The sequence below is a fragment of the Pinus tabuliformis genome, chromosome 6 (genome assembly GCF_031772625.1).
Source record: "Pinus tabuliformis cultivar Carrire ecotype Pingquan chromosome 6, CPIR1, whole genome shotgun sequence".
Lineage (NCBI taxonomy): Eukaryota > Viridiplantae > Streptophyta > Pinopsida > Pinales > Pinaceae > Pinus > Pinus tabuliformis.
Window position 1 is genome coordinate 1,574,770,927 of NC_142292.1, and position 25,586 is coordinate 1,574,796,512.

Consider the following 25,586-nt stretch of genomic DNA (forward strand, 5'->3'; position numbering starts at 1 on the left):
GCCTCACTATCTTGTTTTTTGAGACAGTCTCTAAAATATTCTATTGTTCCTTTCCTTAGCTCCACTGATGTGTATCGGAAATCTAGAAAAAGTTCTAAACTATCGAATAAACAGTCTCCAATTAGATATGAGAAATTGTCCACACGAAATAAGTGATGCTTTTGCAATACTAATTGCAACTTGTGTTTATCAGACATAGAAGACATGATGACGACTAAGTGTTCGATGCAATATTATGTTTGCTGATGCAATGCAATTACAACCAGAGAATCATAATAACAAGTTGAACAATGAAAATGATTATAGAACACGAAGTGATTGTGTGCACCTTTGGGACTGCAAATGTCTGCTAAGCTGCGGAGACTGCCTATGTCAGGTAGCATCCACTGCACAGGTTTGATACTGAAGTTCAAAATATGACTACCAAGATAAAGAAGAATGTAAATCCATTGATGCAATGCAATTACGACCACAGAATCATAATAGCAAGTTGAACAATGAAAATGAATATAGAACACGAAGTGATTGTGTGCACCTTTGGGATGAAGTTCAAAATATGACTGCCAAGATAAAAAAAGAACCTGCAGCCCCTGTTGTACGTTAGGATCAGTCACTGTAAATCCATTGATCAATCTATATCAACCCAATGCCCTTGTTTTTGCTAATTATGCAAGTAAATGCAATGTCACATAACTTGGAAAGGCAAATCAAACAAACTAAAAGAAATGTAATGTCAGTAGTACCATCAAATTTGACACTGGTTGGAAGCTTTTGATGCAATGGAGCAAGCCACACCAAATTGTTACAGGTATATTGTTTCTCTTTCTTATGCTGGCATTTAAGACAAAAGAAAATGACTTATTTCGCTAAGCTACTGCATCAGCAAAGTAATCCCTCTGCAAGCACAACTGACAATAATGGCTTTAAATTACAACCCAAGACATTGAAATTTTTTAGCAAAGAACTGGGAGGTGGCCATGATGAAAGTGGCATTCAGGAATATGATAACACACTGCTTGAAGAACTGCCAATGAATGAAACTTTGAATGTTTTGTCTACTGGTAATCAAAGAGGGAGTTGGACAGATTCCTATAACTATTGTTGCCTATTGCAAGACTGCATTTATGAGAAAAAGGTTGCAGAGGGAAAGGGATTGCATGCTCGCATGATCCAAGATGCATTTGAACCAGACGTTTTTCTGAGCACAAAACTTATCATTTTTTATGCGAAGTCTGGCAATCTGGAGGATGCACGCCAAGTGTTTGACAAAATGCCCAAACGAAATTCCGTCTCATGGAATGTTCTGCTTGCAGAATACTCTCTTCGTGGCATGGATGAGGAGGTTATAAGTCTTTTTTGGAAAATGAGAGAGACAAACATGACACCGGATGAGTTTTCTCTTGGAAGTGTTTTCAAGGTGTGTGCTAGCTTAGTAGCACTAGAACTTGGGAAGCAAGTCCATGCCTATACTATCAAAAGTGGGTTTGGGTTTTGTTATCACTGAAAATGCTGTAGTTAAAAATTTTTAGCCTGGCTTAAAGAGTGGGTGTTTTCGCAGCGCCTGAATTCTTTTCAGCAGTTTCGTAGTGCTACCTGTTTGAGTGGTTTCGTAGCGTGCTACGAAACTGGGGATTTGTTCGAGTTTTCATTGAAGGCTCAGACTTCAGGGGTTAAACCTTGTATTCAAATGCATGAGAAGCATGGAAGCGAATGATTAAAGTGAATTATTAACTGGAACTACATCAGCAATATAAATCAAGGTGGTAATGGAGAAGTGGCTCAAGGCTTTGCTGCCTTTTCTAATACACCGGTTGCTTATTCTGTTTCCTCTTAGTCTATCATTTCAATGTTCACATAATGGTTGAAGAATGATTTGTCACCTTAAATACTGGTATCTGTGAGATAGCTTTGGAGATTACAAATTGGGTTGTCATTAATTGTCTTCCTAATGAAAGAGTTCTTTAATTCATGGAGAATTCATTAGAGGGCCAGATGCTGCCAGCAGACTCAAAGCGGTTGTTTGAAAAACATGTTGTTTCTTTAGTTCCTTTCATTCCAAATCTCATACTGAATGTATTCGTAGACTGGAAAGAAAGGCTATTGAAGGCTTTTACACGAGCATTTGCAGAGTGTAACTCAAGTTCGACAATGAAGCTCTTATACCTCTCGTCAATTGAAAACATGTTTTTTCATGATGTACGAGATAAGTCTTCTTCTAGTGTTTCTAAGAGAAATGGTCAATTTGTTTCCGAAGCTATTATGGAAGCTGAGGCATGACAAACCCAACGCATCCAATGCTGTATTAAGGGTTCTTCTTCATATTGGTCGTTCTGCTCCTGTAGATTCTATGCTGCTTGCAGAATATACGAAATTACAGCCAGTGTTACAAATAGGCAGCGTTGTGTTTATTTTTGCAGGGGATCACGTTTTTTTTAAAAAACTGAGATACACAGTACCTCCTTAATGCACGTTGGTTCATTATTAATGCACATATTGAAGACATGAAAGTGTTCTTTTGAAATGCGGTGATCAATGCCAGGTGTCAAGTAGTTTTATAATAGTTTGATTGCTACAAGACCGCCATTATTAGTGGCACAAGAGCTGGTATTAGATTAACTGGTGTCGTTAAAAGATAAGTGCGCATTAAACAAAAACAAAAGAAGGATGATGCCATTCCTAGAAAGAGAGGAGAAATCGTTGTCGTAAAGACAAGGAAGCACATGGCAGAGCTCGAAATAGAAGAATTTCCTTTGTCAAGGTGGATGGTATTATTTAGATATTGTCTTCTACAAACGTGGTAACGTGCCGGTTACATGCTCCAGCTGGCGACCAAGAAACTTCTCAAGCTCCACAGAAGTTTTGGAGTTTAAAGAATTACCAAAGCACAAGTTAAATTCAGAGGGAGATTGTAAATATTTCAAGAACCATGGCTCTCAGAAGATTTGCGCTACATTAGATTACATTCATCACACTTTTGATAAGTATGCTATTAGTTCTGCACTCTGTAGCGGAAGTGTTAGGAGGGCGATGTGTATTTTGTGGATCAGGGTGCTCACATTGCATTAGATAATGGAATTGTGCGAGTCACCATATCAAAACCAGCGGGGATAATTACAGGCATACGTTATGGAGGGCTTGACAATTTGCTCGAAATTCTCAACAAAGAAACGAACAGAGGGGATCATGTTTTGTAGTGAAGCGACCCTTCATCTCCAACCCAATGGTCAGATTGTGGATAGTCTAGTCGTGGGTTGGTTGATCAGTGGTATCTTGGAGCGCAATCTAGAGCAGTGTATCACAGAACTTGTGCAATCACGGCAAGCAAATAACAATGAAAACAAATGTAAACTAATCTCATACTGACAGTGCGATTAATGGAGCATGTTGAAGTTTCTCAGATTTTGTACTGATGTGCCAGTAATTGAGTCATAGTGATAAAGTATGCATTAAAAAAAAAGTGTGACTTGATAACAGAGATCGATATATGTTGTGCATTGCAGCGAGTGGAGCTCCCTCATAAACCTGTAATATGGTGCATCTTCTCTGCAGGGAATGAGTCTATGCACATAGATAAGAGCGATTAGACTGAAGACTGAGTTCTGAGCTATCAAGGGCCGAGTTCATTACAGATTTGAGTGGCTGGGGTATCATCTTTGTGTGGCTACCCGGAGGAGATGGTCTTCACTCTGACCCTGAGTCTACACATTGTTGGTGTTGCGGCCATTTTCTGGGCTGAATGCAGCTCTGAAATCAAGCTCTGTAACCAAGGACTGAAAATACAGTTATGTTCTCTCGGAAAAATATTGATATTTAGAGAGTAAGAGCTACCAATTTTGGAGTCAAGCTGATGAGAATGGGCTTTTCTCTATAGAAAATGTTTACCCTGGTACCTACAATTTCTATGATTGGGTGCCGGGTGTTCTTGGTGATTATATGAAAGAAGGCTTGATTAACATATATTCAGGTTCGATTCAATGATGCAAATATATATAAACCACATTTTGATACCATGCAATTTGGGAAAGATAATGCCATTGCTCGTCATGGCAACCATGGTTTGTACCATCTGTTTAACATTGATGTTTCTGGAAATTGGATCTGTCAACTTATTTGTCTTGTACCCATCCAAATAGCCCGGGCTGAAAACAATGGATTACATCCTTTGCTTAATGGGTTTCAGATACCTCCCCATCACACTTATGCAGATAGCATATCTCTAGCAAACTTGCTCTGTTTTGGCTTATATGACGCTGTGTTGAGTCAGTGGGATGGTAAAATCATGGTGGTCTCATCAATTGCAGTTGGTTCATCTGATGAAGGTTCATGTTACAGGGAATGTGATTCTGAATCTCAGCATAGCAAAGGTGAAACCGAAGATTGGCAACATCAGCTATTCAATTTTGTGAGAAGTTTAAAGGAGGACTGTGTTTTTTAAATCACACAGCAGTTTCGTAGCGCGCTACGAAACTGCTGTAGGTGATGATTTAAAGCGCAGGGCAGCTAGTGTGATACTGTGAGCAGCTAGTTTGACACGGTGAGCGGGAGTTGAGGAAGAGGAACAGCTGTCTATCAAATACCACCTACAGCACATCAGAAACCTGGCATCATTCCATACTTGGGGTTATTAAAAGATTTGGGAGCAGGCTGCTATATTTTAGGAGAATGTTGGGAGACAGAAACCGATAAATAGGAGCACACCTTCTGGTCATTAAATGAGCCATCAGCGCTTTCAAGCATCCCAAGTCAGCATTCATCGCATCTGTAAGCTCAACCATCTCAACTTAACTAAAGGAGGACAGCTGTCACAGCATTCAAGAAAGCATCAAGCCTGCGAGGAGAAAGGAATTAATGTTTTAGTTTGATTAGGATTGTGTGCAATTACATTTCAGCACTTTGTAATAAATACATTAATTAAATAGCATGTAGGAATAGTTAATAGCCACCTTCGAGGCTCCCCTCATGCTGGAGGAGGAAGCTTGAGGTGGTTTAGTTTGCTTGCCTATATAGGGATCTATGTAGGATGTAATAGGGGTTGGATACTTTATAGAAAAACAGTGTTGTTTTGGGCCATTGTAAGACCTTTTTTGACAGTAATAGTAAAACAGAGTTATTCTCTTCTCAAGATTCTCGAAGGATTGTCATGTTCAAATGTAGTGATGGTGTTTTATACTTTATGTTCTTTTATAGTCTTGTTGTAATGCAATCACTCAGAATTCATAATTATATGCTCTGACTTCCTGTGTATTCAGCAAGCTATGTTTTGGTGGAGTATGTTTGACATGTAATGCTAAGAGCCTTGATTTCCATGAGATCACTGTGTTTTCCTTGTTTACTTAATATTATAGACTCCATAGCCCAATGAGAGCCAGTTTGATGTGTTTCCAACCAGTTATGCTTTCATAAGTGAATAAAGAGTTAGCCATCTAGTGTTTGAAGGATTTTATCAAGAGTTGTGAGAGAGCCCTCTCTGATCAAAGAGGCTAATCTTTGGTCTAAAGATAGGTTGAAATAGTTACATGAAATCTTGCTTGGTTGCAGCCCTCAGTAGTGATTTTGTGATAACAGGTTTAATGTTGTTCTCATGACTACTCTTGTTGACATGTATGCAAAATGCAAATGTATCAAGGATGCACGTCGAGTATTTGATGAAATGTCTCTTAGAGATTTAGTGTCCTGGACTGCCATTATTTTAGGTTATGTGGAGCAAGGGAATTGTAAGGAAGCCATGGAACTCTTTTGTAGAATGCCTTGGTTTGGCATCAAGCCCAACAAGGTCACAGTTCGTACTGCCTTAAAGGCATGTGCTGGCGTAGGGGACATAAATCAAGGCAAGCAGATCCATGCCCATATAGTTATAAATGGGTTTAAGTTGCATTTAGTTTTAGGGAATGGCCTCACTGACATGTATTCTAAGTGTGGAAGCCTCGACAATGCGCTCCTTGTATACAAGATAATGAGCGAAAGGGATGTGGTTTCTCCAACTATTTGAAGAAATGAAGCAATGGGGCTTGAAGCCTGACGATGTCACCTTCTTGGTTGTTCTGACTGCTTGCAGCCATTCAGGTATAGTGAATGAAGGTTGGAATTGTTTCAATACCATGACTCGAGATCAGTGTATCCCACCAAGAACAGGGAATTGCGCCTGTATGGTTGATCTCCTTGGCCGTGCTAGTTGTTTGGATGAGGCATATGATTTTATAAAAAAAATGTCATTTAAACCTAATGTTACTGTTTGGGGAGCCTTACTTGGTGCCTGCCAAGCCCATGGCAATATGGAGATAGGAAAAGTTGCAGCAGAACACTGCAGTTGGATTGAGGTAAAGAGCAGGGTACACGTTTTCCCTGTAGGAGATAGATCACACCCACAAATACAAGAGATCTATGCCATGTTGCAAAAGTTAGCTGGGTAGATGAAAGAAGTTGGGTATTTGCCTCAAACAAACTTTATATTAAATGATATACAAGAACACTAGAATTACATACAATGTTACACCATTGGTAAGATGCTTGCCATTGGGGATGTGAATATCACCATACAACCTTAGACAATGGTCAAGAGCTGTAATTCTTGCAGTGACATAATTAGAAACTGTTATGCAATTATTTTGGTCATTCCAGTTTTAGACATCATTCACAGGTTGATCTGTGTTCTAGGTTTTGATCCATGCACCGTTTTCTATTAGCATTCCCTCGAGTCATTGATTCTAATAGACAAAATGTTGGCACTTTTGGAGAGTGCATTTATCAATTGTTTGATGTCTCCAATTGTCGGGCGGGATATTGCCATTTCATTTGATTTTATCATTTCAATGTTAAGTGGAAATTCTTTTGGAATTCATTTGTGAAATTTGGAACTATATATCATAGTTTATGTTGACTTGGTGGAAGGGATTCAGGAGTTGATATGATTCTATTGCTTCCGCGATGCTTTATTTGGCATTTACAAGCCTCTTGTGACCAATATGGTTAGAACCGGAACTGGAACTGGCTAATGGCCTCACTGACATGTATTCCAAGTGTGGAAGCCTCGCCAATGCGCTCCTTGTATACAAGATAATGAGCGAAATGGATGTGGTTTCTCCAACTCTTTGAAGAAACGAAGCAATCAGGCTTGAAGCCTCACGATGTAACCTTCTTGGCCGTTCTGACTGCTTGCAGCCATTCAGGTCTAGTGAATGAAGGTTGGCATTAGTTCAATACCATGACTCGAGATCACTGTATCCGACCAAGAACAGGGCATTACGCCTGTATGGTTGATCTCCTTGGCCGTGGTGGTTGTTTGGATGAGGCATATGATTTTATAAAAAAAATGCCATTTAAACCTAATGTTACTGTTTGGGGAGCCTTACTTGGTGCCTTCCAAAGTTGAGGAAAGCAATGAAAGATAGAGGTATAAAGAAGGAACCTAGATGCAGTTGGATTGAGGTAAAGATCAGGGTACACGTTTTGCCTGTAGGAGATAGATCACACCCACAAATACAAGAGATCTATGCCATGTTGCAAAAGTTAGCTGGGCAGATGAAAGAAGCTGGGTATTTGCCTCAAACAAACTTTATATTAAATGATATACAAGAACACTAGAATTACATACAATGTTACACCATTGGTAAGATGCTTGCCATTGGGGATGTGAATATCACCATACAACCTTAGACAATGGTCAAGAGCTGTAATGCTTGCAATGACATAATCAGAAACTGTTATGCAATTATTTTGGTTATTCCAGTTTTAGACATCATTCACAGGTTGATCTGTGTTCTAGGTTTTGATCCATGCACCGTTTTCTATTAGCATTCCCTCAAGTCATTGATTCTAACAGACAAAATGCTGGCACTTTTGGAGATTACATTTAGCAATTGTTTGCTGTCTCCAATTGTCGGGCGAGATATTGGCATTTCATTTGATTTTATCATTTCAATGTTAAGTGCAAATTCTTTTGGAATTCATTTGTGAAATTTGGAACTATATATCATAGTTCATGTTGACTTGGTGGAAGGGATTCAGGAGTTGATATGATTCTATTGCTTCCGCGATGCTGTATTTGGCATTTACAAGCCTCTTGTGACCAATATGGTCAGAACCGGAACTGGAACTGGCTAATGCCCAGACTGGGACTGGACCAGAACCAGCTGGAAAACTAGCCTGATAAAAAATACATAGATATGCACATATATATATATATATATATATATATATATATATATATATATATATATATATATATATATATATATATATATAATGTACGTGTGTGAGAGAGAGAGAGTGATCTGGACTGATAGGCAAGTTCCATCCCAAACTAGCTGGATCGACCAGTTTGGCCATCAGTTCTGATTTGGAATTTCCCTCAGAACCAGGGTCATACTGGTGCGCCGTCATCCCTAAGTAACTGAAAATATGCAATAAAATAGGAGAAGAAGGCCTTTGATGCTATATGCATATTCAAACTTTGCAAAGGCCTTTCTCTCCTATTTTATTGCATATTTTCAGTTACTCAGGTAGGAGGGCGCACCAGTATGACCCTGGTTCTGAGGGAAATTCCAAATCAGAATCCGATTTGGCTGTTTTCATTAACACAGGTTGTGACAAGAAGAATTCCCTCTTGCTAACAAAATGTATCATGTCTCTGTGACTATAGATATAAATAAGCTTTAGTATTCGAACCCATGAATTTTCAATATGAGGATGCTGACTAATCTCTAACGAGAAAATGGCTAACCTTGGTAAAGATAGACGGGTCGCTGCAACATTGTTACAGTGGTTGATTTCACAAGAACTCGTCCAAGAAACCAACGCACAAGGTACTTTGTTCACACACACACACTTAAATGTAAATTCAAACCTTTAGACACCAAATTTGCAAAGTTTGCACATGTATATAGCATCAAAGTGGGGTTTTGAACCTAGATATGTGAGTTTAGAACCTAAAAGAAAATAATTGTTTATTCTAAGGGTAAGTGACAAAACCTTAAAGGATCTAGGGTTTTGTCTAAGAAACCCCTAGAGAAAGGTATAAATAGAGGCCAAAAGGAGAGGCCTAGACACACACTAGAGAAGGACTTCTTGTGTGGAGTACAAGAGCCCTAGAGAGCTGAGTTCTGCTCATGGAGAGCCATAGGCCTTGAAGGATGACTACAGATAGGAAAGTATGTTCTAGAAGGAGCTGAGTCTAGATATGTCCATCAAGAAGGCTAATGTTGGAAGCTGAAGCAAACCACAGCTGAAGGAGAGTAGGCCGAGGCCTATTTCATGGCATTTGAGGGCTGGTTTAGAGTCTGCCTCATCACAGACTTAAATCAGAGTTTGTTGAAGACAGGAGAAGGCCAACTCTATTGCCAATGGAGGTTCCCATACATGAAAATATTATCATTTAAGATACAAACTTGCGTTGCTGCTATTTCTGTGGATGAATATAAAACCTGTGCACGGATATCTGGGAAATGCCAATGCATGTTATAGTTCATGGAGCTAAATTATGAATGGCTGATCCTATTATTTGTTGCGTTGATTTTTGACTGCTCTGTTAATTTTATAGTAGAAGCATGGGATGCAGCAAACTATGTAAAGGAGTGCCCTAGCCTCACATAAAAGCAGCAAAAACATTCCATAATGGATTGTTAAGCAAGCTAATGCTTAAAATTAAATTCAAAGAAGAAAAGGATAAAAACTCAACTAGATCGTATAGAGTGACCAGAAATTCAAGAACCTTACCAAAGATATGAGCGCAATCTCACATAATAATCAACGAAATGGTGAAACGATAATCAAACATTCTAACTGTTTATTTCTGTTATACAAGAATCAATCAGAAACCCTACAAGTCTAAAATAACGGCCGGGCCATCTTCAGGGCTGCTACCTTTACAGTTAAACCCAAAATGCTTTCATTTCTCTATGTAAATAGAGGTTTGAGAAATAATAAGGAGATCAATCAAACACTCAGTCTATAGACCACCCTTCCTTTGTAATGAACACAAAGATGCTGAGATCGAAGCTATACATGGCAATGGCACACAAAGACGAAGGCAAGCTCCTAAAGCTGTTTCTGAGAAGGGCAGGGTGAATCAATGTCGAAGGATCCCAAAATGGTAAGTCTTCCTGTGGCATGCTAGCGTATTCTATGATCACTCGATAACAGATCACTACTCTGTATTTTATGCAAATATATGAGTCTAGATATCAGCAACAATCTATTATTATAAAAATGCATACATTACATGAAGGATAATAAAAAAGAGATAATTTGAATACAAATACATTGTAGTAGAGAGAAAACATAAACAGTACCTGAAATAAACCAGTGTAGTGGACCCGAAGTGAAATAACAAGCCGACGCGAAGTAACCACGAAATCATCTATAAGCTTATTATATAACAACAAAATTACCTTACACGTAACGGATGCTACATGCATAATGTCAGCTGGAATGAAATGTGTACACAAGATAGGTACAAATGGCCTAAATTACCTTAACCCCCATCAAATCAGCTTAGCTGATGGCCCAACAGATCTTGAGGATATCGCCTGAATCACCTTAACCCCCATCAAATCAGCTTAGGTGATGGCCCAACAGATGTTGAGGATATGGCCTGAATTACCTTAACCCCCGTCAAATCAGCTTAGCTGATGGCCCAACAGATGTTGAGGATATCGCCTGAATTACCTTAACCCCCATCAAATCAGCTTAGGCGATGGCCCAACAAATGGTGCAGATAACTTTAGGACAGGCTGCTAATTTATAAGTTGAGGGGAGTGTTGCTTGCCCAGTCCCAACCTGTGTCAGTTTGTCTTGTTCTTCCAGCTTAGACCCGTCTGTTGTCATTGTTCCAGTTGAATATCGAATCCTTTCGCCTGGTTCCATATCCATAGGAAAAGGTGCTTCTCGCATTCCAACTAAAATAACAGGGAGAAGGGAAACAGTGTAACCATGTATTGAAGTGCCCTTGCTACTCTGGATAGTCAATGCCATATGATTACGTCCTGTAGAAACCCCTGTCCAAAACCCCTTTTGCATATTTGCATCAATTGCCTGTGCACTGTACTAGTAATTTCCTGCCTGTTTTAGCAGGAACATTCAGCAAAGAGATATATGGGTGTTCCAGGAATGAACTCCATATGCACAGCCGCTCAGGAACCCCCATTGTGATCATCTCTAGGCCCTGTCAATATGTCTGAAAGTAAAGGGCGTTCTGTAAGGGTCAGGAGCTGCTTTTGTTCGGATTGACCCTTGGTGTAACTCGTTTCTCTTTCCTTCTTTAGCGGAATCTGGTTCCTTAACCGTGTCTGTCTGTGGCGTTTGCAGTTTTCGGCATCCTCTCCTCCCTGTTTAGTCGGATTTCTGTGTATTTCATCCTGGAGCATAAAGCCTGCAGTGCCACCTACGACAAGTCTAGAGGTCAAGAAGGCCACGAAACCCTAGTGTCAGGCTCTACCTTCTTCTCTTTCCTTCCCTGCGTACGCATCGGTATGCCCCAGCCCGCCGCCCACCCACGTTAACGCTGCAATTTATCACCTCTCTGTATTGATTCAATCTCCACCGCAGCGACATGACCAGGTTCAGGTTATACAGATCCAGAGCTACCAGCATCATATTGAGATCCCTTGCCATTAGTTTGACCGCGTAGCAGAACCGGTCCTAAACCCTGAATAATTACTGTTTGCTTTGCTCACATCGCATTCGTGGGCTTAATAACGAAGCTAGGCAACTACGGGCAGTGAAAGTTTGATCAGCAGCATCTGAGCCAGGTACATATCTAGATGCAGCTTGTGGGTATCAGAACAGGCCTGCCATTGCCTTCCCTGCGGGAAATTTTTGCGCAGCTTGCAGTTTATTTGTTGCATTCGAGTCACCATAAACAAGGGCCGAGGAAACAACACCTAGTACCTCGGAACCACCTTATACTAACAGCTGTTGAACCATGGCATGCACCAGCTGCCAACATGCACAACCTTGTAACAGGGAACACCAAACCTTACCAAACCTTAGCATACCCCTGCAGATAATACGAATCGAATTAATGTTAACATTAAAACGAGACCGTTGACGGTTAGCGATAATGCACCGGGCGTAAAAGCAATTTAAGCTATGCTGGAGCCTCTTCCGCCTCGGGAAGAGGCCAAATAAGATGGCAAAGCCTCAGGTGGAAATGAGACTTAGGTTATCTCGGCACATCCCCGCACAGGGCATTTGCAAACCTTATGATAATCAGGGAATAACACCGGGCAGCGACTAAGAACTAATGCTATATCCGTCGCGAACGATTACTATAGTCCCTGCCGAATGCCAGATGGCAGGGACTAATAAAACAACTTTAAAATTACCACTAATATAATTCAATAATATAGAAAATCTTTATCATATATTTTGACATTTAAACTTTCCATATTAAACATATGGATTTTTTCAAAAATATAATTTAAACCAATTACATTTTTTTTCCACTATTTTAATAATTTTTTTGTAAATTTCGCTGCGCTACATTTTTATCATATCCAATATATTACCTGATCAAAAAGAATTGTACCAGTAACTTCACCTCAAAAAATGTCTTAACAAAACACCCAATCACTCATCCATCCAAAACTCATAAACACTACTTAATATATTTTATATTAATATATATCCTCTAAATACTTTTAACCATTTATATAAATAAACAAAGTTCGAAATTACCCTATCTCATCTCAACTGAACTTCATTTTATATGTTTCGGGTTTCACTCTACAATCAAATACGTCGTAAAAAATGAAAATACGTACTGTGTGACGTCAAATTCCAAGCCTGGTTAATTATGTCAGCAAAACTGTAGTGGAGAACAGAACAAGGGTAAAGTACAGTGCCGTTTGATTCCTGTCAGCGATGGGGGGACGTGAGATCGGGAAGCGACGTGGAGAGACATGATTGATTGAAAAATATGTGTTTGGAGCTTGCGATATTTCTTTGTCAAATACGTCAACCTCTGCGGGAGATTAACTCGCCATAGATCCCGCGTCCCTACTCCCTTTGCCTATTTCCAGCTTAGAGCTTTAAATTGCTCTCAGTTTGGATAATGCACTAATACAGTTAGGTTTGAGCGGAGCTCAAAGCGAACTGCTGCTGTATAAGTATTGGGCGAGATTAGAATTCGCAGAGGAAGATTTCATTTAAGATCGACCATGGCTTCCGAGAATGCAGTGGACGTCGGTTCTTTTGTCGTACAGGTCGGTGCGCTTCTGTTTCTGTAAAAAATTACTAGTTTTATGTCCGCCCGATCGTGGGACTCTCAAATTTTGATTTCTAAACGCTGAAATTGCTCTAATTGCTTCAATTTTACTCGTTAACTAAATTATTTTATATTTCTCTCTGATAGATTAATATCATATTTCTTTCTGATAGATTAATATCATTCATATTGAAATGTATACACATACAGTATTCATTACTCTATCCCTATTGATGAATGTATAACGTTTGCCCTTTTGTTTGTCATTTAATACACAGTGCGTGCAGTTTTAGATAAGTGAAGATACTTCATCATATGCAGAGATACAGAAATTATATCAACAGTTGGAATCTGCTACTCTTAGATATAATATCTTCAGGCCTAAAAGCTTTCAAATTCTCAATTGTTCAGGCTTAAAAGCTAGTATCTTCAAAAATTAAAGCTATAATCTGCTCGTTTTAGTTTTAAATCTCTCCATTGCTTCAGGAGAAAAGCTACAATATTCAAGATTTAAAGTTATAATCTGGCCGACTTAGGTTAAAATTTTAATTTTCAGATACAAAATCAACAATATTCGGGAATTAAAGTCATAATCTCCTCGTCCTACGTCAAAATTTTCCATTGTTTAGTAAAAGCTGCAATCCTTAATCTTTTAATCTTTGAGTAACTCAATTACGAAGTACGTTTCGTCATACGTCAAAATTTTCCATTGTTTAGTAAAAGCTGCAATCCTTAATCTTTTAATCTTTGAGTAACTTGATTACGAAGTACGTTTTGTGTTAGATTTCCGGCCAAGATATTTGGAGGGGTTTAGCATGTGCATATAGATAAATTAGGGAAACACTTCCAATCTCCTGTAACATTAGATAATATAATAAAGGTTATAATATTTAGAAATTAGGATAATTTTATTAGTAAATATGCTTGATATACACTATATTTTCATATATTGATTAGCATATAAAAGGTGGAAAATGTTGTCATATATTTATGTGGTTGTCCTAGTAGATGATTGACATAATTGGAGTGGTTTCATAGTCCATGATTGAGTATGTTTTATGTTGGCTATTTATGGTTAAAAATGGTTATCAAAGGTTGATAATGGTTAACAATGGTTAACCATTTTTAACCATGGTAACTGAGGATTGTTGATGGTTGATGATGGTTGACCATTGTTGATGATGGTTCATGAGGTTGAAGAGGTTGACCAAAAATTGATTAAGGTTGACCATGATTGAGCGTCATCAACCATTAATGTAACAATGTATTTATGTTACATTAAACTAACAATCTTACGTTAATGTTGATGATTGTTACATTATTGCATTCATGTTACATTAATGTTGACCATGGTTGATGTTATGTTAATGTTAATGCTAGTATTACAATAATATTATAGCAATGGTTACATGAATGGTTGAAGATGGTTGGTGAGGTTGATCATGGTTGATAAGGTTGACCATGTTTGATTGCGATAGATCTCGATCGACTAAGGTTAACGTTGATTGAGTATGGTTGGTTATGGTTGACCTTAATTGACCATTGTCAACCACAGTTGACCATGATTACCATGGTTGAGAAGGGATGAAGATGATAGATTATGGTGGAATAAGCATGACCATTGATGACCATGTTAGCCATGTTTAACTTGGTGACCACGGGTGACCATTGTTTAGATTGTTTGACAAAGGCTTGTTATGATTTACTGTGGATGACCATGGGTGAACATGGTCGACCATGGTTGTCAACATTTAACTATAAATTACTATGGTTGATCATCAGGGTTATAATTAACCATCTAGACCACCCCACCATGTTGGACCATGGTGAACTATGTTAGACATGTTGACGATGCCTAAGCATCATATAACCAAGCTCCTGATGGTTGACCATATTGTCTATGGTTGTTTATAGTCGATAATAGATGAACATGTTAACCATGTTTAACCACATTATTAAATGTGGTCGACCATGGTTGACCAACTAAAATAAGCATGGTAATGATGGCCATGATTGACTATAGTTGAGTTGGTTTGAGCATGATTGACTATGATTCAACCTATTGACTTACGTAAACCTAGTAATCATAACTAAACCTAATAAACATACTAGTGTCAAATTTTGATTTCTTAACACTGAAATTGCTCTAATTCCAACCACAGTTTGAAGCGTCAAGCATTTACTCTTTCAAAAAATTATTTAATATAATAGTAGAGCAATTAATATCATTCATATTGGAAAGTATACATAATTATAAGAAGATTCTTCCTTATATATATATATATATATATAAGACTTATCAGTCGATCCCTATTGATGAATCTATAATGTTTGTGATTTAATACATAGTGCTTGCAGAGTTAGATAATTTCCAATATAATATAATTGAAGGTTCTTCATCATATGCAGTTAAACATAAATTATAACAACAGTTGGAACGTTGTTAGCTTAAAACATCTCCACTACACAAATTGAAGATATAATATGCTCAACATAGCTTGAAATTTCTCCATTGTTCAGAGTTAAAAGCTAGTATCTTCAAAATTTTAAGTTATAATTTGTTCATGTTAGCTTTAAATTTCTCCACTACTTTAGGAGAAAAAGCTACGATGTTCAAGAGTTTAAAGTTATAATTTAGTCGACTTAGCTTAAAATTTCAAACTTTCAAATATAAAATATGGAATAATCGGGAATTAAAGTCATTATCTTCTCGTCTTAGCTCATGTTTCTCCATTATTTAGTAAAATCCACCGTTTCTCCATTATTTAATAAAATCCACAATCATTAGGAATCTTTTAATCTTTGACAAACTTATTTACAAAGTACATTTTGTGGTAGATTCCCGTGAAAGCTATTTGGAGGCCCTTAATACGTTCATAGCAACAAATTTTGGAAACACTTGCAATTTTCTCATCCAACTTAAAACTATCTCCATTATTATGAGATAAAGGTGACAAATTATGGAAATACTTGCAATCCGCTTGTACAATCTAAACCTATCTCCATTATTCTGAAATAAAGGTGAAAATATTCAAGATCTAGCACAACTACATGTTTGATATATGTTTTTCCATACACCAATTGATAGGTAAAAGGTGGAAAATGTCATTGATCGGTGTATATCAACCACATTTATTAATATGGTTATGCTAGGATATGGGGTGGATTCTTAGAGCATGATTGAGTATGGTTCATGTTGGCTAATTATGCTTAAAAACTGTTATCAAGGGTTGATGATGGCTAACAATGGTTGGCCATGGTAGATGAGGATTCTTCATGGTTGATAATGGTTGACCATGGTTGAAGAGGGTTGATGAGATTGAAGAGAGTTAATTAAGGTTGACTGGGGTTATCAACATTTAACTATAAATGCCTATGGTTGACCATGTAGGCCACCCCACCATGTTTGACCATGGTTAATTATGTTATCCATTTTGACCGTTCCCAAGAATTATTTAAACGAGTTCATCATGGTTGAGCATATTGTCTAGCGTTAATTAATGGTTCATAATAGATGAATATGTTGACCTTGTTTAGACACATTACTACATGTGGTTGAAAATGGTTGACCAACTAAAGTATGTATGGACATGGTGACCATGGTTTACTATGGTTGAACTTGTTGACTCATCTAAACCTAGTAATGCAAGTTAAACCTAGTAAACCTATTAAAAATAGAAAACTTAGGTAAAGCTAGTAAACTTATCTCAATATAGTAAACCTATGTCAATTGGGTAAGAATAATACATTTAGTTCAGCCTAATAAACCTAGTAAAGCGAAGTCAACCTAGTGAACCTAGTAAACCAAGACCGACTTAGTAAATATAGTAAACCTAGAAAATTTAAGTCAACCTAGTATACCTAGTAAAACAAGGTGAGCGTAATAAACATTGTAAACCTAATAAACCAAGTAAACCTAGGTCTACCTAGTAAACATAGGTCAACTTAATAACCCTAATTGAAACTATTAAATCTAGTAAACCTAGTGGACCTACTAAACGTTATAAACTGAGTCAATGTAGGCCAACCTAGCAAATGTATGTCAAACTAGTAAATCTTGTAAATCTAGCAATCATAAGTCAACCTACTAAACTTAGTAAATCTAGTAAATCTAGATAGAAAACCTAATAAACCAAGCTCAACCTAGGTCCCCATAGGTCAACCTAATAAACATATGTCAACCTATTAAACCTAGGTTAACCTGTTAAACTTATTAAACCTAGAAAGCCTAGGTAAACCGAGTAAACCTATGAAGCACATGACAACCTACGTCAACCTAAGTCAATTTAGTAAATCTAGGTCTACTTGGAAAAATTAAAATCTTAGCTCAATTTGGTAAACAATGGTTAAGCTACTAAACTAAAGTCAACTTAGTGAATCTAGTAAACCTATTAAAATGTAGGTCAACCTAATAAACATATGTCAACCTACTAAATTGTGTAAACTTAGGTAAACTTGGTAAACCAATTAAACCTAAGTAAATATCTAAACCTATGTCAAATTAAGTCAACCTAGTAAACATAGTAAACCATGGTTAACATAGTAAACGGAGAATAACCTAGTAAGGCAAAGTCAATGTAAACATAGGTTGACTTAGTAAACATAGGTCAACCTAGTAAACCATGATTAAGCTAGTTAAATTATGTAAAAATCAGAAACCTAGTAAACCTATGTCAACCTAGTAAAGTGAGTTCAACATAGTTGACTATGGTTGACTATGGTTTATTGATGTAGTTGTCACATTATGACATTTTTTTGTTCATCATGTTATGATGAAATTTCTTATCTATTAAATTACAATATTATTTTTTGATCATCATATTGTGATGTCATTGTTTTGTCCAGTTACAACATTCTATATTATTTGTGACATTACAACCTTATTTTTTGTTTGTCACATTGAGAAGTTATTTATTATTCATTACATTCTCACATTTTTTGTTCTTTCTCATGCTTTGAGTGATATTAAAGTTCATGTCCATTTTGACAATGATTTACTTTGATGCTCATGTTGATTATGATTGACCATGTTAATCATATCCAATCATATTTAACGATAAATTACAAGTGCTAATGTATATATTAATGTATAGTTAATATGTTATTAATGTATAATAGGTCTTCTAAACATATCTTACCCTAGTTGAGCATAGTTGAATATGATTTACGAAGTAAACTTGGGTCAACTGAATAAACCTGCAAAATCTACTTTAGATTGTGATGACATTTATTATTCGTTAAATTGCATGGTCATTTGTTGTTCATCATATTTTGATGTCTTTTGGTCTTGTTTACTTAATTCTGAAATGTTGTTTGTAATTTGTCAAATTTTAATATTGTCACATTGTGACACGATTTATTGATTGTCACATTAATACATTTGTTTGTTTTTCATCACTTTATAATGTCATTTCTTGTTTTTAAAATTACAATATTTTTTGTTGTTTATCACATTTTGATATTGTTTGCTTTTTATCACATGATGACATTGTTGGTTGTTCATCATGTTGTGATGTCATTTCTTGTTTGTCAAATTACAACAATGTTTCTTCTTCATCACATTATAAAATCATTATTTTGTCTAACTATGAAGTTTTTTGTTATTTGTAACATTACAACTTTATTTGTTGTTTGTCATGTTGGGATAAATATTAAAGACAATTCCCATGGCGACTATGGTTTTCCATGGCACCCATGTTGACTATGATTGACTTTGATGCTCATGTTAACTATGGTATGTCATGTTAAACATAGCCAACCATAGCCAACCATAGTTGACATGTTTTAATCTATAATTAACATGTTATCAATGTATAATAGAGCTTGTAAACCTAGGTCAACCTAGTTGATTATGGTTGACAATGGTTATATATGGTTGACTTGGTAAACTTGGGTCAACCCTAGAAACATAAATCAACCTAGTAAATGTAGGTCAACCTACTAAACCTAGTTCAAATTGTGACAACATTTATTATTAGTGAAATTTTGATGTCCTTTGTTGTCCATCATATTGTGATGTCCTAGATTTTTTTTTTGAAATATTGTTTACTATTTGTCACATTTCAAGTGGTTTGCCAATTCCTAAATTATGACATTGTTCATGATTCATCACATTGTGATGTCATTTCTTGTTGATCAAATTACAACATTGTTTGTTGTTCATCACATTGCAACATTATTTGTTGTTCTTCACATTATGACTTTGTTTTATCTTTTGTCAAATTAGGACTTTGTTTGTTGTTTTTCGCATTGTCACTTTGTTTTTGTTTGTTACACTGTGATGTTGTTTTTTGTTTGTCACATAGGGAGCGATACCAAGGTTAATAGCCATGGTGACTATGGTTCATAAAGCATAACATGGTTATCATCTAAGCTTTGTTTTTTTCTCTCATTTTAGATTGGAAATTGTCTGCTTACCTTAATGTTATCTAGTTCATGACCTTTTGACTACATCTATCCATATTGAGACCCATTTGTTTGATACATTTCAATGTTGATATTTGTTTGTGATATTGCAATGCTAGTACTCAAACATTGTTCTTTATAGTCAATAGTGGTTGTCACATTGCAATGTCATTTTTTGAACATGGGTGTCTATGATTAAATATGGTTCACCACGTGTGAAATTTTTTGACTATTGTTCTCAATGTTTTGTTATAAATGCACATGGTTGACCATGGTCATTATGGTTATCCATGTGCACCATGGGCCCATGGTGACCATGTTGACCATAGTTGAGCTAGTTTGACCACATGGTCGAATATGATTGCACCAAATAAAAAAATCCATAAAATTATTATTATAATTGTTAAACGTTTTTAAGCTTTTTCCATGGTTCACTGAAATTGACTATGGTCGATTATTGTCAACCATATTGGTTGACTATAGTTGAATATGGTAGACTAAGGCTAACTAAGAATATGATGGGCATAATGTCTATGTTTAACTATAGGCATGCTAAACATAATTCTTCTCCCTAATAATGGATGAACACAATATAGATAAGGACTATGATTGATTAAGTAATTCATGACTGAGAAGCGTTAATATGTAAACTAATATATCAAATTTAATGGATAGCTTAATATCATAATGTGTATATTAATATGCTATTAATATGTAGATAAATGTTATTTTTTGTTTGTTTGTTAAGTAAGGTGAGTCTTGAGATAATTGGAATATATAACCTGTGGCTCTAGTAGCCATGACCCAGGGGCATCTAAGTAGTCAAAATCACGAGGGGATCACACCAGGATTGGGGTACACTAGCCCTTAACATGGCTGAATTTTTGCCCATGGAGTTTCAAACCTGTCAACTTTTCACCACATAGTGTCTTAACAAAAAATCATTTCATTGTCTATTCTATGCCCATGAGAAATATGTAAATTAATAAATTAATAATATATTATAATATAAATAATTGTATAGTTATTAATATATTATTATAAATTTATTAAAATCTCAAAATTATTCTAAAATTATTTATATTCTTAATAATGTTAATAAGCCTCATTAATAAAGGTTATTAAATCTTTTTATTAAATATTATTAACAAAACTTATAAATCTTATTAATAACTTTAAATTTTAATGATTATTCATAAACTTTATTATAATTAAAATGTGTTAATAAAACTAAACATTATTAATAACCTTGTTAAAGAACCTTAAACATTATTATTATTATTTGAAATTAAAAATGTATATTTTTAATGTTTTTTATAATGTTTGTTAGTTTGATATTATAAATTAATATATTTTTAATAATTAATTTAAATATAAAATAATTATTAAAACAAAAATTATAAAAAAAATTAAATCATATTAAAGTTATTAAATTAAAATACTAAAATTAAAGTGATATATTATGTTTAAAAAAATTATATTATATTTAAAAAAAATTATTATATTTAAAAATAAAATAAGATATGATATTTATGCCGAGTGGTATCTATTTCTAAATTGGACTTTAAATTCTTTAATTATATTATGGAGAAAAAATAGGTTTACGATTTAGATTTTAAGTTGAGGAAATTGCAAATCTTTAATTATATTATGGAGAAAAATTAGGTTTAGGGTTTAGATTTTAAGTTGAAAGAATTTTGTTAGTGGGATACTAAAATGACTGAGATTAATTTTTCAATTATCATTTTTTGTGTTCTCTGGTCTTTTCCTTTTTAATTAAATTTACCTAATATTATCTTTTGCTACTAATTTTCATGTCCAACCACAATTTCCTCGTCCGATTAGAACCGTTGTCCATCGTTCAGTTTCACTATTGGTCATTTCAATTCATAGTTTCGACATATTTCCATCTTTCCATTGGCATTTCCTCACTCTACCCATATATCTCTACAATTTCTACGAGGTATATCATATTTAGGTCGAAATTCATCACGTGTTTCTCTCTTTGGAGGAGGCCAAGTGGGAACACAGTGAATATAGATGTGTGCAATGAGGAAAAATGGATTCGATTGTGTTGGAAAGGTGGAGGAGACAAAAGCATGAATTCACACATAAAACAGGAGTTATTGCTCTTCAATTGATCACACAAAACATGATGATTATAATGAACCTGGTGAAGGGTATTTAAACCTTTTCCAACTAGATAATTGCCTAAAATATATTGACATGCAATCACACACTCAAAGTCATCTATCACTTAACTTGACTTAACTCAACACTCAAACACTCCACTACTCAATCACTCATTTAACTAACTCTCTATGTTTATCCAACTCCACATGTAGGAGCAATTATCTTATTTTAACACTCCCCCTTAATTACCACTGCTAAACTAAAACATGACTCATGAAAACTCGAATATGCCTATTGGTCTATGTCTCATCTAGGCTTACAACACCCAAGTTTCTTCTATGAAACTCAAACACATCTTGTGCTAATGACTTGGTAAATATATCTACCAATTGATCACTAGATTTACAAGGCTTCAAGTGAACTTCTCCATTACTCACAAGTTCTCTAATAAAGTGATATCTAGTATCAATATGCTTGCTCTTCTGATGAAACACACTATTCTTGGATAGTGCAATCATTGAAGTGTTGTCACAATATATTGTTTTTGATCCTTGTTGTTTCTGCTCGAGTCCATCAAGTACTCTTCTTAACTACACTACTTGACATGCTACTGATGTTGCTGCTACATATTGTACTTCTGCTGACGAAAGTGTCACAACGGGCTACTTCTTAGATTCCCATGAAATCACACCTCAACAAAGGTGGAACACAAAACCAGAAGTGCTCTTCCTATCATCCAAACTCCTTGCAAAATCTCTATCTGTGTATCCAATCAAATCCTTCTTTTATGTTCTTGCATACATAATGCCACAATCTCTAGTTCTTGCTATGTATCTCAGAATTCTTTTTCCTACAGTCCAATGTGTGTCTTCTGGAGTCTCCATAAATTTGGAAATCAAACTTACTCCCTGCATGATATCTGGTCTTGTAGCTGTGAGATACATGACGCTACCAACCGATCTTTTGAATAAAGTTGGATTGACATATGATCCTTCATCATCCTTGCTTAACTTTCTACCTGTTGCAACTCGTGTAGGGACAGATTTTCAATTTTCCATCCTGAACCTTTTTAATAAATCTTTGGAATATTTATTTTGACAAATAAAAATTCCTTTTTCAGATTGCTCAAATTCTATGCCAAGAAAATATTTCATGAGACCAATATATGTCATCTCAAATTCTTTCATCACGTATGCCTTAAATTCATCTATGTCAAAATCACCTGTAAAAATCATGTCATCGACATATAAGCAAACAATCAAAATTTTTCCATGCTCATTTACCTTTGTGTATAAGGTAGGATCAATGTTGCTTTGCAAAATCCATTCTTAATCATGTAGCTGTTGATTATGCTATACCAAGATCTAGCCGCTTTCTTCAGTCCATAGAGCAGTTTCTTCAACCTGTAAACTTTGTCTTCGTTAATCTCAACTTCATTTCCTGGAGGTTTCTGCACATAAATTTCTTCTTCTATAATTCCATTCAAGAAGGCTGATTTCACATCCATCTATTATACTTTCCACTTGTTCCGAGCTGTTGTGGCTAGAACTGCTCTTACAGTATCCAATTTGGCTATCGAAGAAAACATTTCTCCAAAAGATATTCTTGGTTGCTGCGAGAATCCTTTTGCTACAAGTCTAGTTTTAAATATTTCAATTTCACCTTTCTCATTCAACTTTGTCTTCTACACACACTTCACACAAATGAGATTTTTATCCTTTGGTAATTCAACCAAATCCCATGTGTCATTCTTTCCAATAGCTTCAATTTCTTCATCCATGGCTTGCACCCAATTTTCATCTCTGATTGCTTCTTCAAACGAAGAAGGTTGGAATGACAACAATGCAAAATTTGAACTAACATCCAAATCATCATAAATATCTTTCAAACTTCTCATATTTCTCTTAACATTGCTTGATTCATCACCTGATTGATTGTTGGGAGAATATTCATCTGTTGATCTCCTTGAGCATCCATGCTGCTCTGAAAATCTTGGAGTCCTTGTTGGTGTGTCTCTGTTTGGTGTCTTCACCTGTGATTCTTGCTACTCCTTTTCTGCTACATCATCTTCTTCCATCGGTGGCACTGTGCATTAACTATTTTGTCTACAGTTCCATTCCATGACTCTTGTTCTTTGAACACAACATCTCTCCTAATTATGGTCTTCTTTGTGACAGGGTTATATAATTTGTAAGCTTTTGATTGCTCACTATAACCAATGAATATGCATTTTTCACTTTTATCATCCAATTTGCCTCTTTGCTCCTTAGGCACATGTGCATAAGCTACACATCCAAATACTAACAGATGAGATATGCTGGAATACATACCTAACCATCCTTGTTTTGGTACTCGGTTCATTACACACTTTGTAGGATATCTATTGATCACATAAATAGCACATGCAACTGCTTCTTCCCAATACTCATTAGACAAGTTTCTTCCTTTCAAAATGCTTTTTACCATGTTCATAATTGTCCTGTTCTTTCTCTTTGCTACCCCATTCCACTGTGGTGTGTACCTGGTTGTAAAATTTCTTCTAATCCCATGTTCTTTGTAGTAATCATGGAATGCATTTGAATCATATTCTCCACCACGAGCTAACATCAATACCTTGATCTATCGATCACTTTGGTTCTCTACTAATGCTTTCAATTCTTTGAACTTTATAAAAGTTTTAGACTTCTACTTCAAGAAGTAAACCCAATTCTTTCTGTTGTAGTCATCAATGAAAGTGAGGAAGTAGCAATTTCCACCAATCAATGGTGTCCTCATAGGTCCACACAAGTCTGTATGCACTATCTCAAGAGGTTTCTTTGCTCTGTATGCAAATCCCTTTGGAAAACTTTCACAATGTTATTTTCCCAAGATGCAACACTCACAAGTACTAGGAGGCTCTTTGATGGGAGGTAATCCTATGACCATCTGTTTTTGCTGCAACAATCTTAAACCAAAAAAGTGAAGTATCCAAATCGAAAGTTCCATAACCAATAATCGTCAGAACATGAAACTGTAAAAGAACTCACCTAACCACTGTAATTCAAAATTAGAGGAAAGAGTATGCTCCTCATCATCTGCACCTTTGCTATCAGCTGCTTGCTTGGGGGCTTGTCATATATAACACTTTCTTGAACTTGAAAGATAACTTTGTATCCTTTCTGTGTCAATTGACCAACACTTAACAAATCATGTTTGAGACTAGGAACATAATATACCTCTGATGTTGTCTTTGGCTCCTCTGTCTTGGTCAGAATGTTGACCACTCCTTTTTCATCTACTTCCATAGTCTTCTCAGTCGCCAACATTACCTTTGTTTTCACAAGTTGATCGAAATTTGCAACCAAATCCTTGTTGCTTGTCATGTGGTTACTGCAACCACTGTTTAACAGCCACACACTAGCAGAAGGTCCATTCATGGTATGGAAAGCTAGGAACATGGAGTTAGCTATCTCTAGTGACATTAGCTCTCTAGTTCCCTTGATCAGTTATCTTCTTCCTGCAATCATGAGCATAGTGACCAAATTTATTGCAATAATAGCATCTCACCTTTGATTTTCAACTCTTTGATTATTGTTGAAGCTTCTGTAGTTGCTTCCACTTGCATGTTCATGCTCTTCTCGACCATCTTTCTGACCACCATATCTTCCACTTCTTCCTCTGCCTCTCAATCTACTTCTATCTCGACATAAGTCTCTTGAAATAGAAACCTGACTTTTGAAAGCAGTCTCTAAAGTGGAATCCTTATTTCTATCTATCCTTGCCCACGTGATAGAAGTGATCCCATCAGCTCATCAACTGTCAGTGATGCCAAATCCTTGGCTTCTTTTATGGCTGTTACTACAACATC

The 25,586-nt window shown here is 36.0% G+C and overlaps 1 pseudogene; it reads left to right on the forward strand.

Annotated features, from left to right (window-relative positions):
* Positions 1-853: 853 nt before the first annotated feature.
* On the forward strand, positions 854-7,581 carry LOC149264807 (pentatricopeptide repeat-containing protein At2g03880, mitochondrial-like; annotated as a pseudogene).
* The last annotated feature ends 18,005 nt before the right edge of the window (positions 7,582-25,586 follow it).